Raw genomic sequence first — 14,860 nt, 5'->3', positions numbered from 1 at the left:
CAACACAGACTGCTTGAGCAGTGTACAGAAGTTCAGAGACTTTTTTTCCCACTCTGCATCTTCCCATTTTGTGATACATACTGTAAGTATTTCCATAAATGTTTTGCGTCAGTAGAATGAACAATGTCTGACCTGTGGGACCAGCATGACAGAACAAGGATCAGCATCATCCTTCATGGAGGTTCAAATTGATGCTCAAATAAGATCATTGTTTCTCAAGCCTGGTTTTCAGGAAAAGTGTAACGATCGTCTATAGGTGATTGAGCGGATCAATGCGCAGCGTAGGTTGAATCCATGATGATTTATTTAAAGACGAAGACGAACACGAAAAACACTTGGAAAATTACAAAACAACAAAACGACGTAGATAGACCTGAACATGTGAACTTACATAAACACGAAGAACGCACGAACAGGAACAGACTACATACACGAACGAAAACGAAACAGTCCCGTGTGGTGCGACATACACAGACACGGAAGACAAACACCCACAAACACATACGTGAACCCCGGCTGCCTAAGTATGATTCTCAATCAGGGACAACGATTGACAGCTGCCTCTGACTGAGAATCATACCAGGCCGAACGCACAAAACCCCAACATAGAAAACAACACATAGACAACCCACCCAACTCACGCCCTGACCAACTAAATAAATACAAAACAAGAGAAAACAGGTCAGGAACGTGACAAAAAGCTTCACTTTAGATTTTGTAAGAAGAAGAAAGATCCTAACGACATAGAAGATATATACGAACCCCCCCCCCCCCCCCCTCAAGGTGCGAACTCCGGGCGCACCCCCTAAAACTCGAGGGGAGGGTCTGGGTGGGCGTCTGTCCGCGGTGGCGGCTCTGGCGCGGGACGTGGACCCCACCTTAACAATGTCTTTGTCCGCCTCCTTACTCGCCCCCGTGGCCTCCTCCTAACAACCACCCTCCATGTCAATCCCACTATACCAAAGGGCAGCACTGGACTGAGGGGCAGGACCGGACTGAGGGGCAGATCCTGGCTGGCTGGCTCTGGCTGATCCTGGCTGGACGGCTCTGGCTGATCCTGGCTGGACGGCTCTGGCGGATCCTGGCTGGACGGCTCTGGCGGATCCTGTCTGGTGGACGGCTCTGGCTGATCCTGTCTGGAGGACAGCTCTGGCTGATCGTGTCTGGCGGACGGCTCTGGCTGATCCTGTCTGGCGGACGGCTCTGGCTGATCCTGTCTGGCGGACGGCTCTGGCTGATCCTGCCTGGCGGACGGCTCGGGACAGACGGGCAACTCTGACGGCTCGGGACAGACGGGCAGCTCTGACGGCTCGGGACAGACGGGCAGCTCTGACGGCTCGGGACAGACGGGCAGCTCTGACGGCTCGGGACAGACGGGCAGCTCTGACGGCTCGGGACAGATGGGCAGCTTTGAAGGCTCAGTACAGACGGGCGGCTTTGCAGGCTCAGTACAGACGGGCGGCTTTGAAGGCTCAGGACAGACGGGCAGTTCAGGCGGCGCTTGGCAGACGGACAGCTCAGACGGCGTTGGGCAGACGGGCAGTTCAGACGGCGTTGGGCAGACGGGCAGTTCAGGCGCCGCTGGGCAGACGGCAGACTCTGGCCGGCTGAGGCGCACTGTAGGCCTGGTGCGTGGTGCCGGAACTGGAGGTACCGGGCTAAGGACACGCACCTTCAGGCTAGTGCGGGGAGCAGCAACAGGACGCACAGGACTCTGGAGGCACACAGGAGGCTTGGTGCGTGGTGGAAGCACTGGTGGTAATGGGCTGGAGACACGCACCTTAAGGCTAGTGCGTGGAGGAGGAACAGGGCTCTGGAGACGCACAGGAGGCTTAGTGCGTGGTGCCGGAACTGGTGGTACCGGGCTGAAGACACGCACCTTAGGGCTAGTGCGTGGAGGAGGAACAGGGCTCTGGAGACGCACAGGAAGCCTGGTGCGTGGTGTAAGCACTGGTGGTACTGGGCTGGGGCGGGGAGGTGGCGCCGGATATTCCGGACCATGCAGGCGTACTGGCTCCCTTGAGCACTGAGCCTGCCCAACCTTACCTGGTTGTATGCTCCCCGTAGCCCGACCAGTGCGGGGAGGTGGAATAACCCGCACTGGGCTATGTAGGCGAACCGGGGACACCATGCGTAAGGCTGGTGCCATGTATGCCGGCCCGAGGAGATGCACTGGTGGCCAGATGCGTTGGGCCGGCTTCATGACATCCGGCTCAGTACACAATCTAGCCCTGCCAGTGCGGGGAGGTGGAATAACCCACACCGGGCTAAGCACACGTACAGGAGACACCGTGCGCTTTACCGCATAACACGGTGTCTGCCCTTACTCTCGCTCTCCACGGTAAGCTCGGGGAGTTGGCGCAGGTCTCCTACCTGACTTCGCCACACTCCCTTGTAGCCCCCCCCCAAGACATTTTTGGGCTTGACTCACAGGCTTCCGTGCTAGCCGTGTACCCTCATAACGCCGGTTCCTCTCTTCGGTTGCCTCTGCTCTCCTAACTGCCTCCAGCTGTTCCCATGGGAGGCGATCTCTTCCAGCCAGGATCTCCTCCCATGTGTAGCAGCCAGGATCTCCTCCCATGTGTAGCAACCCTTGCCGTCCAAAACTTCCTCCCATGTCCATTCCTCCTTCTTGCGCTGTTGCTGCTGCCCGTTAACCCGCTGCTTGATCCTTCGTTGGTGGGTGATTCTGTAACAATCCGTCTATAGGTGATTGAGCGGACCAATGCGCAGCGTAGGTTGAATCCATGATGATTTATTTAAAGACGAAGACGAACACGAAAAACGCTTGGAAAATTACAAAACACAAAACGACGTAGACAGACCTGAACATGTGAACTTACATAAACACGAAGAACGCACGAACAGGAACAGACTACATACACAAACGAAAACGAAACAGTCGCGTGTGGTGCGACATACACAGACACGGAAGACAAACACCCACAAACACACATGTGAACCCCGGCTGCCTAAGTATGATTCTCAATCAGGGACAACGATTGACAGCTGCCTCTGACTGAGAATCATACCAGGCCGAACGCACAAAACCCCAACATAGAAAACAACGCATAGACAACCCACCCAACTCACGCCCTGACCAACTAAATAAATACAAAACAAGAGAAAACAGGTCAGGAACGTGACAAAAAGCTTCACTTTAGATTTTGTAAGAAGAAGAAAGATCCTAACGACATAGAAGATATATACGATGCAGAAATTTACAGACAGCATGCAGATGGGGGTGATCCGAGAAACGTCTCACTTACATGGAACACCAATGGGGTACCTATTTTTAAATCATCTACATTTTCAGTGTGGCTTTTATATTGTATCAGTAATGAATTGAGCTTTATTGAACGCACAAAAAGTGGAAATTTGATTTTTGCTGGGCTTTGATATGGGGACTCAAAACCACCTATGGTTACCTTTCTTAGACCCCTAAGTAACACACTGAGTAAACTTCAAGAGGTTGGAATTCATGTGCAACCTGCAGAGGGCTCTGAAACGTTTTTTTTTGTGCAAAGTGCTCACTATTGCTGGCACATGTGACTTTCCTGCCAAGGCAATAGTACTAAATACAGTGCAGTTCAATGGGAACTTTGGATGTTGGAAATGTGAGCAGTCTGGAAAGACTGTGAAGACAGGGCAAAGGGGACATGTTCATGCATTTCCATTCCAAGAAATGGATCCAAAAGGGCCACCTCACACATATCAAATGCTTGTTGATGATGCTAAAATGGCCTATGAGACAAAAATCACTGTGAAAGGTGTGAAGGGTCCCTGTTGGCTTAGCCAACTTAAAAGTTATGACCTAATCCAGCACTGACATAGACTACATGCACTCAGCTCTGTTAGGAGTGATGCGCCTTCTGATGCTTCTGTGATTTTCTACTGAGTTTTCTCATCAGCCCTTCAGCATGTCAAAAGAAACAAAAGAAATAGACAAGCGATTTCACAACATCTGACCACCATCCTTGACACGATATCCTTGATCAGTAGTAGGATGTTTTTTAAGGCATCAGAATATCAGGCTCTTTTAATCTTGTTTGGACCTGTTGTTTCCATGGTGTTCTTGAAACGCTTTACTACAGTCACTTCCTCCTTCTAAGTGAAGCTATTTTCATTATTCTGATGGATTCCATATCAATGCAACAGATAGATCATGCAGAGAATCTGCTACGGAACTTTTGCTCTCAAATTAGGAATCTCTATGGTGAGTGGTACCAAACTGCAAATATTCACCTTCATCTGCACCTAGCAGGCAGCGTCAGAGTCCTTGGCCCATTATGGACTCATTCATGTTTCCATTTTGAAGACAAAAATGGCTATTTGTTAAGGCTCATACAAACATGGTACTCAAAATATACCAATGCAAATAGTCCTTGTGGTCAAACTAGTGCAGTTTATCCCTGCTATTTTGCAAATCATGAAGCCAGCTAATGCCATAGCTGACTTTTACGCACGGATGACCAATGACCATAGTTCTTCTGATGAAAACAGTGATAATTCGAGAACAAACATAATTGGAGCATCAAGTGAACTTCAACCAGAGACAAGGCCCCTCTGCAATAGAAAAACATGCTGGTCGCCACATTAATTCACTGCATTCAGTAAAAGCATTTGACAGGGCACAAGTTAAGAGAACTCATCTCACATCAAGGCATTATGGGAAAGGAAAAAGAAGGAACAATTGTACTGTTTTTTTTCTTCTAATGTAGCACAAATAAAGTATGGACAGATTGATTTCTTTACCTCTTAGGAATCCGGTGACAAATGTGCACCTATTAGCGAGTTTGAAAATGCAGGTTTTTCTTTGCTGCAAGATACTGTAACACATGGTAAATGCCTTCATGTTGTGCACCTATTGGAAACCCCTGTCAACACAGTTGTAATTTCCCTTGAACATGTTTTGGGCAAAGTTGTTATCCTTGACTTGACATCTATGCCCGGTATTGTGTTTGCAGCTCATTGCAGCTCACACTTGAGGACAAGGTATACTCAACAAATGACTTGTATTGGAACAGTATGAATGTATATTGAATGATGAATTCATGGAAATAAATCGTATCTTTTGATACAAAAATATCACTTTTGTGATTATTTTACACTTCAGCACCACTTTGAGATCATGTAGAGATATCTCTGAGGTAACATTTGCATGAATTGATCAGACCTGTAATAATTAGTCTCATATATAGTTCATAGTGAGGTAGGTCCAAGATTACAATGTGTAAATACCACTGAGATCTGTATGGGGTAAATGTAAGACATGTTTGAGATAGAGCATCTAATTGATTGTATCACATTAAGACTCATTTAAGATCTTGTACTACTCTCATTTATATAGTAGCTGAGACTGAGAAAAGAGACAGGTGTGAGAGAGTTCAGAGAACTCATACAGTGAAAATGTCACGGCCATCGAAAGAACTGGACCAATGCGCAGCGTGGTGAGCGTACATATTCCTTTTATTTAGAATGACGCCGACAAAACAATAAACAATACCAAAACGACCGTGAAGCTTAAGGGCATATAGTGCCATAAACAAAGACAACATCCCACACTGAAATGAGGGAAAAGGGCTACCTAAGTATGGTTCCCAATCAGAGACAACGATAGACAGCTGTCCCTGATTGAGAACCATACCCGGCCAAAACATAGAAATACGAAATCATAGAAAACAAAAACATAGAATGCCCACACCAAACCAAATAGAGACATAAAAAGACTCTCTAAGGTCAGGGCGTGACAGAAAACTCTGAAACAGATCCACGTCTATTTCTCAGGAGTGACAATTGAGATGTATGAGAAAATGCACAACATCTCACTTTAGTATTGACAAGTGCTCTTTTTTGTCTAGGAGATGGACAGATGTTATAAAGGAGATATCCTCTTGGATTTTGCTTTCCTATAGGATGCTACAATAATATAAAGACCCGAATGCGCGTCTAATTTACCCATCTCCGTCTGGCTTTCAAGGGTCTCCTTGCTTTTTAATTGTAGAGATTATGATTGTTTTAATAGCAGCTGAAGAGTTTTTAAAGCCTATCACTCGAATATCGGTGCTTTCAATCAGTGCATGTGCAAGCACTCTCTCCATCAACTCCATTCATATCGCATCCAAAATCTAGAATCCTGTTCTAGATTGAAATATAGCCCTATATATAAATGCCCTAGCCTACCTCTTTCAGGTAATACATTCAATGCAGTATTAGCCTTATATTTAGCTAATTAGTGATGGGTTATGCAAAATAAGCTTCTAACTTATAACACGCAAGCTGGACTCTCCATAAAATGTCCTCCCATGCAGGGAAAGCTAGACTAGAATAGCTTGCTGGACATCATTTATTTTAGCATTTCTTATACTAATAGACTATTCGAAGAGGGACGCAAGGTCTTTTTTGCTGATTGTTAAATGCAGCAGCCCAATGGAACTCACAGGTATTTTGAAAGAAGTGCGAAAGTGCAATGGCAGTTAGGCTATAGCAGTTATTTATTCAGTCCCATAACCATTCAATCTTTGTGAAGAGAAGTGAAAGCCTAAGGATGTCATTAGAATGATGAAGATAAGGACAACTGATGAAAGCGAGGTAGGAATAATTTTTTTACATTTTAATTTCACCTTTATTTAACCAGGTAGGCAAGTTGAGAACAAGTTCTCATTTACAATTGCGACCTGGCCAAGATAAAGCAAAGCAGTTCGACACATACAACAACACAGAGTTACACATGGAGTAAAACAAACATACAGTCAATAATACAATAGAAAAATAAGTCTATATACAATGTGAGCAAATGAGGTGAGATAAGGGAGGTAAAGGCAAAAAAAAGGCCATGATGGCGAAGTAAATACAATATACCAAGTAAAACACTGGAACGGTAGATTTGCAGTGGAAGAATGTGCAAAGTAGAGATAGAAATAATGAGGTGCAAAGGAGCTAAATAAATAAATACAGTAGGGGGAGAGGTAGTTGTTTGGGCTATATTATAGATGGGCTATGTACAGGTGCAGTAATCTGTGAGCTGCTCTGACAGCTGGTGCTTAAAGCTATTGAGGGAGATAAGTGTTTCCAGTTTCAGAAATGTTTGTAGTTCGTTCCAGTCATTGGCAGCAGAGAACTGGAAGGAGAGGCGGCCAAAGGAAGAATTGGTTTTGGGGGTGACCAGTGAGATATACCTGCTGGAGCGCGTGCTACAGGTGGATGCTGCTATGGTGACCAGCGAGCTGAGATAAGGGGGGACTTTACCTAGCATGGTCTTGTAGATGACCTGGAGCCAGTGGGCTTGGCGACGAGTATGAAGCGAAGGCCAGCCAATGAGAGCGTACAGGTCGCAGGGGTGGGTAGTATATGGGGCTTTAGTGACAAAACGGATGGCACTGTGATAGACTGCATCCAATTTATTGAGTAGGGTATTGGAGGCTAGCAAGCAGCGTGAAAACGAGGAGCAGCGTTTAATGGAGAAATGGACCTGGGAAGAGATACTGGATGGAGCAGGACCCTGGACGCAGGCTGGGGAGTATCGCCTTCCGAAGGAAGAAATTGAGGTAGCAAAGGCGGAACGGTGATATTATGAGGAGAAATACAAACAAGGCAAGCACGAGAGGCAGCCCCAATTTTAAAAAACGAGGAGATTAGCTGAGTCAGGTTGGAGACATGAGCCAACTCCTCGTGCTTACCGTGGGGAGCGTGTTACTGGTCAGGCACCGTATTTTGCAGAAATGCGCACGGTGTCTCCAGTTCCCATTCATAGCCCGGTGCACTCTATTCCAGGTGGTGCGTGTCCCAAGCCCGGTACCACCAGTGCCGGCACCACGCACCAGGCCTACAGTGCACTTCCACAGTCCAGTACAGCCTGTGCCTCTTCCCCGCACTCGCCCTGAGGTGTGTGTCCTCAGCCCGGTACCACCAGTTCCGGCACCACGCATCAGGCCTCCAGTGCGCTTCTACAGTCCAGTACGGCCTGTGCCTCTTCCCCGCACTCGCCCTGAGGTGCGTGTCCTCAGCCCGGCACCACCAATTCCGGCACCACGCATCAGGCTTCCAGGGCGCTTCCATAGTCCAGAGCTTCCGGCGACAGTACCCAGTCCAGAGCTTCCGGCGACAGTACCCAGTCCAGAGCTTCCGGCGACAGTACCCAGTCCAGAACTTCTGGCGACAGTACCCAGTCCAGAGCTTCCGGTGACAGTACCCAGTCCAGAGCTTCCGGCGATGTTTCACAGTCCGGAGCCTCCGGCGCGATCCCCAGCCCAGAGCCTCCGGCAACTATCCCCAGCCCGGGGCCTCCGGCGATGGTCCCCAGCCTGGGGCCTCCCCTATAAGTTCAGGTTTGCGGTCGGGAGTCCGCACCTTTGGGGGGGGGGGGGGGGGGGTACTGTCACGCCCTGACCTTAGTTATCTATGTTTTCTTTATTATTTTGGTTCGGTCAGGGTGTGACGAGGGTGGATATGCTTGTTTTTGTATGTCATGGGGTGTTGGTAAGTTTAGGCATATGTATGTCTATGGTGGCCTGAATTGGTTCCCAATCAGAGGCAGCTGTTTATCGTTGTCTCTGATTGGGGATCATATTTAGGTTGCCATTTTCCCTTTTGGTTTTGTGGGTTCTTATTCTATGTTTAGTTGCCTGTCTGCACTAGCCATATTAGCTTCACGGTTCGTTTTGTTATTTTGTTTGTTTTGTTCAGTGTTCATTCTTTAAATAAAGAAGAATGTACGCTTATCACGCTGCGCCTTGGTCTCCTCCCTACGACAGCCGTGACACTAACATTAAGGGAAATATTATGAAAGGTATATATAGGTCAGCCTACTAATTATACAAATAGGACCTATTATATTTCAAAATGAAAATCCAATTCGCTAGCCTATACTGTTAACTTTGTGGAGTCGCATGTGCTGCACCTGAATCGCATGTTCTATTCTGCTTTATCACTTTTTGAACGAAGTGTGTAATTTCAGTCCATATAATAGAGTATAATACAATACAGTACAGTAATAGAGTTCACACACAAAAATATTAGCCTACTGCATCTGGTTTCATTTATTTACCCAAGAGAGCATATAGCTAGCTACATCTATAGGCTTTTATGTTTTTCTCTCGTGCGTAATGTGCTGTACCCTGTATCATATATGTATTGGATAACGGCACAATCATTTAGGCTTTTTTGGCTTTGGGCTCATTAATTGTCGTTCATTTAGGGCTCATAAAATGTATTAAATATATGGCTCATCAGGCTCAGGTAGCATCAGGTTTGAAATTTCATGCTAATCAAAGCTCTAATCAAATCCATACATATTTATATGCTTTATAATGTTTTTGAAAGACACTTCCAGCTTTGGTGGGAAATACCGGGTTACCCGTGAGAAAAGTAATTTCTTCCCGGGATGGAACATTTATAGAATACCGAAAATATTAAACCCAAGTAAAGCAAAACCTCAACTTAAAAATATATAATCAGTGTAATCAAACAATACAATAATTTAAAAAATGTAATATGTTTTGGTTTATATCCGTAGTTGTTCATCTTATCTCAATCACCCACTGGAGTTTACAGTATACCCACCTTTTTTTACCACTACATCACTGCTTCTTACAGACAATTTTGATCTTGCAATCTGCATTTTACCATACTCATTCACCTTAATCTCAATCTTAAACCTCCCAGGAGAACTTGAATGGATCTGAACTAGAGAACTGGCATTGTCTCCGCCTTCTGATTGTGTCTATTATGAGTAGCACATGATGCAATGGGCTCAATACTCCTTCATTACATCTCCTCTCAATCCACTAGTCTCTTCTGGAATACTATCTAGAGGTCCAGGAAGATATCGAACAAATGATCAGTCATACCCCGTCCCTCTCATTTCATTGGCCAAGAGACTCAACATGCAATTACTTCCTGCAAATACTATACCTCACGAGGAGATGGCACAATACTGGAAACCATGCTAGTGAGAGTAACTTGCCTCCAAAGACAATGGGGTTGTGTGGCCCTTTCTGTTTGGCTGGAGTTGGATGCACTGCTTCAGCCCCCACTGCATCAGTGGAGAGGTATACACTGACTCCATGTGCTGAAGACTGAACACACAGTGTAGGGCATAAATATTTGAAGAGGCCGGTACAAAGCTTGGAGAACTTTAAACTCAAATCACTGGTCCTCATGCATCTTTAATGGGGTCTGCCCCTTTTGTCCAGCAGCAGGAAGGGGATAACTGCAGGGGCCCAGCGTCCGAGAACTAGCAGCCTTCTTCCTTGATGAATAAGTAAACACATTCAATCGGGCAGAGATGCAGTCGGCGAACTTCCAGTCGATAACAAGCAGATTTGTTTTCTTCTGAAAGTAATGCTGTTCACAAGCTACCGATTACTTCTAAAAATGTGACCCATCTCTCAACAATTTCCACTGAAGCCTGACATGTTCAGTAGTTCTGAGTTTAACCACATTCTTTACTTTCTCTGCTTGTAAGGAACTAACCTTTTGGGAAACGTACTGCACCATAAAAGCACGCCCATAGGATACATACCATTTTATACACATTCAGTGCATTATGTTTTTGGTAGTACTACAGTCAACCCACATGAAAAAATACTGATTTAGTATTCTACAGTATACTACAAAATTTTATAGTAAGTAAGACACATGATCGAGAGAAAATACAGTGTGTAGTATAGTATTCTACTACAGTATACTACAGTTAGTAGAGAATTCTGTAGTAAGTACTGTAGTATTCTATAGTAAACTGTAGTATACTGTAATAGAATACTATACTACACACTATTTTCCCTCGATCATGTGTAATACTTACTATATAATTTTGTAGTATACTATAGTAAATACTACAATATTATCTGCAAAAAAACTATGTAGTAAATATTAATATAATGTCCGCAAAAACACTACAGTCTGCAAAAACACAGCCGTTTTTTGTATATAGTATATACTACTGTATTTAATTTGTATACACCCTGCCCATTCCCCTCCCCCATATCCCCATTTTTGCCACCCATAAGTGAGAAACATACATGCCAAGTATAGACCATTTATATTGTGTATCTGTTCAGACCCCAGTCCTACCTACCTACCTACAGGTTATGGTAAATTTGTGCATTTAGTATTTCTCCAGTGTTCCTCAAGGAGAAAGCCTCTGCTTCTATGTCAAATATAATAAAACAAAAACACTATAGAAAATACTACAGTAATGTCTGCAAAAACACTATGCTGTAGTTAATACTACAGTATATTACAGTCTGCAAAAACACAGTAAATACTACATTATACACTAGGTGTACAAAACATTAGCAACACATGCCTAATATTGAATTGCACCCCCTTTTGCTCTCAGAACAGCCTCCAATTCTTCGGGGCATGGCATTTACAAGGTGTCGAAAGCGTTCCACAGGGATGCTGGCTCATGTTGACTCCAATGCTTCTCACAGTTGAGATAAATTGGCTGGATGTCCTTTGGATGGTGGACCATTCTTCATACATCAGAAACTGTTGAGCATGAAAAACCCAGCAGCATTGCAGTTCTTGACACCCTCAAACCGGTGCACCTGGCACCTACTACCATACCCTGTTCAAAGGCACTTAAATATTTTTTTTCTAAATGGCACATATGCACAATCCATGTTTCAATTGTCTCAAGGCTTAAAAATCCTTCTTTAACCGGTCTCCTCTCCTTCATCATCTACACTGATTGAAGTAGATTCAACAGATTCAGATGTACAGGGTTGCAGGTGTGATTGCAGAGTGCAGTGAAAATCTTAAGCTTCGAGCTCCAACATGCAGGACCAAGTGAAATAAAATAATGAAAATGGTAATAAAAAACAACAATAGAAATTGCACTGTATAATAATAACAACTGTGGCAGTGATAAATAAATAGTGAAATAAAAAGAGTACAAATTATTATTTAAAAAATCTATAATATACATATTATCAACTGCAACAGTGATGAATGAGTAAAAGGTATGTTGAGGGTGGGTCCATAGGGGATTAATCAGGTAAGGTAAGTGTCTGTTGAGGGGGTGTAGGGGTGTCCATCGGGGGAGCGGCAGGGGAGAGGGGGGAGCAGATAGCTGACTAGTGGTGGCTATTCAGCAGCCTGGAGGTCTGAGGGTAGAAACTATTGGCCAGTCTTTCAGTTTTTGCCATGATGCTCCTGTACTGCCCGTGTCTGAGTGATTGTAGCATGGAGAACAGGGCTTGGGTGGCTGTGGACCCTGATGATCTTCAATCAAATTTTCAATCAAATGTATTTATGAAGCCCTTTTTACATCAGCCGATATCACAAAGTTCTATAAAAGAAACCCAGCCTAAAACCCCAAACAGCAAGCAATGCAGATGTAGAAGCACGGTGGCTAGGAAAAACTCCCTAGAAAGGCAGGAATCTAGGAAGAAACCTAGAGAGGAAACAGGCTCTGAGGAGTGGCCAGTCCTCTTCTGGCTGTGCAGGGTGGAGATTATAACAGTACATGGCCAAGATTTTCAAATGTTCATAGATGACCAGCAGGGTCAAATAATAATAATCACAGTGGTTGTAGAGGATGTAACAGGTCAGCACCTCAGGAGTATGCGACTGCATCTAGGCTATTACGTCCTGTTAAATTGAGTTCCTCCGTTAGGTGGTTAAACGATTGTTGTACTCTGACGTCCTTGGGTAGGTGGAGGGAGTCTGGAAGGGCATCTAGGAATCTTTGGGTTGTTCGAGAATTTATAGCACGGCTTTTGATGATCCTTTGTTGGGGTCTAAGCAGATTATTTGTTGCGATTGCAAATGTATTAAGATGGTGGTCCTATAGTGATCTTCTTGGCCTTCCAGCGAAACCTGGTGTTGTAGGGGTCCTGTAGGGTAGGCAGTGTGCACCCTATGTTGCGTTCGGCTGCACGTGTCTCCCTCTGAAGAGTCTTGCGGTCCGTGGTGGTGGAGTTGCCTTAGGTGACATCAATAAGGGATCATAGCTTTCACCTGGATTCACCTGGTCAGTCCATGTCATGGAAGGAGTAGGTTTTCATAATGTTTTGTACAGTTAGTGTATACTACAATTTTTTTTACAACATTATTTATACCAGGGGCGCAACTTCTTTTTACCGAGTCGAATAAACACTCCAAACAGCCTTCCCGAACTCTCCTAATGCACATTTTTGCCTCGTTGTGTATCACATTCCATTGATAAAACTGGGGGGGGACAAAAATGACACGTCCCCTCGTCCCCAGTGAAAGTTGCAGCCCTGATTTATACTATCGTTTTAGTTCTTTATACTAAAGTTACAGCTTTTTTATTTCACCTGGCTGCCAATTCCTGATCTTCTGAGAACATCATTTGAGGAGTCGCCTGAAGCGTGAGAGGAATGGGAGCTGGAGGAATACAGCAGTGCTGAGGCAGAGGGCTCGTAATGAGGACGACTAGCTACTATTCTGAACTTTGTGGGGAGATCTTTCTGGTGCCCAGAGCTGCTGAGGCATCACCCAAGTGGCTGCCTTACAGACTGGAAGAGAAGAAGTCCAATGACAAAAAGAGTCAGGCTGGTTCCCAGACTTGCCCTCTACAAGATCATCAGCAGACTCCATCACCATCATCTACCATTCTCTGACCAGCTCTCTCCGCTCAAGCCATGAACTCACCGTCTCCACCTTCAGAGGATGCAGCTTTCAAAGACTTGGCCTCTATCGGTTGACCTATCATGATATGTTTCTTGTTTGTTTTTTGCTCTTGAAGTGCTTTGAGATTCTTTGAAAAGCACTATAGAAATGTAATACACTAGTTAACTGTAAATACTACAGTATAATACAGTAAATACTTTAGTCTGCAAAAACACTACAGTGAATTCTATAGTATTTATACCATACTATACTATGGTATTTTTCATGTGGGAAACCTGGGTTCAAATACTTTTAGTATTTAGTACTTTTAGTACTTTCACTATTTGATTTAGCTTATCTGGAGTAGCTTCTATAAGCAGAGACATTTCCCTGTAGGTGAGGGTTATTTCCTCTCCCTCAGATAAAACATTGATTGCTATTTTTTAATAAACCCAAATCTGTTATGTTGCCTGCATGTCATCAAACAAATGAACAATAGTGTTTACCAAATGGCTTTGTTGTACAACACACCCGCTTATTAAAATGGCATCTCATTAGCCGCATTGAGCAGCCGTTTTACATAAGATTAATTGGCTTTTTTGAAAGCACTTTTTCTTCATTATCATTCTGTCTTGCAAATGGATTCATTGCGCAACAACGATGCATATTCATATTCATTTTAGAGGAAGCTTGGAAATTGTTAGGAAATGAGCCAAAGGTGGACCTCGGCTGGTGTACTGGCAGTACCAGGCACACGCTGAATTATAAACACATGAGCTTCTGCCCCTGAGGCAAATGGGACCAGTTAGTTACTGTATCTGAATGGAATACATTTTGAGACGTTTTTAAATGGGGCATATGCCTTTTTTGTGGATTTCATAATTTGTGTTCTCTCCTAGTTCATTTCATTTAATTGTTTGTGTGTTCTAATTCAACTTTATTGTATCTAAAAAATGCATGTTCAAGACATTAGTGCAGCAAGATATTAGTGCAGCAAGACATTAGTGCAGCAAGACAAGAGTGCAGCAAGACGAGAGTGCAGCAAGACGAGAGTGCATGTAGGCTACACTCTTTTTGGAGTATGTGGTGCATGTGTGTACTGTTGGTATGTTTCTGTATAGGACTCAACAGTAGGACTTTTAAGTCATATAAGAATATTTCCAGTTACCTTGTCCTCTTTCTGGACATCAATAATAAAAGCAGAAATGCTTTCACTAAAGTTGGGGAAAAACTCAGAACAGATAGGATTATGACCTATACTCCAGTATGTAAGAATGTG

General features: G+C 44.4%; 1 protein-coding gene across 4 annotated transcripts in view; it reads left to right on the top strand.

Annotated features, from left to right (window-relative positions):
- Nucleotides 1-14,860, top strand: part of LOC129862075 (alpha-1,3-mannosyl-glycoprotein 4-beta-N-acetylglucosaminyltransferase C-like) — a 198,867-nt gene that overhangs the window by 169,126 nt on the left and 14,881 nt on the right. The gene's annotated exons all lie outside the window — the stretch shown is intronic.

The sequence above is a fragment of the Salvelinus fontinalis genome, chromosome 9, assembly GCF_029448725.1.
Source record: "Salvelinus fontinalis isolate EN_2023a chromosome 9, ASM2944872v1, whole genome shotgun sequence".
In the NCBI taxonomy this organism is placed as follows: domain Eukaryota; kingdom Metazoa; phylum Chordata; class Actinopteri; order Salmoniformes; family Salmonidae; genus Salvelinus; species Salvelinus fontinalis.
Note: the sequence above shows the minus strand (reverse complement) of the source record. Positions and strands in the feature narration are given on the sequence as shown.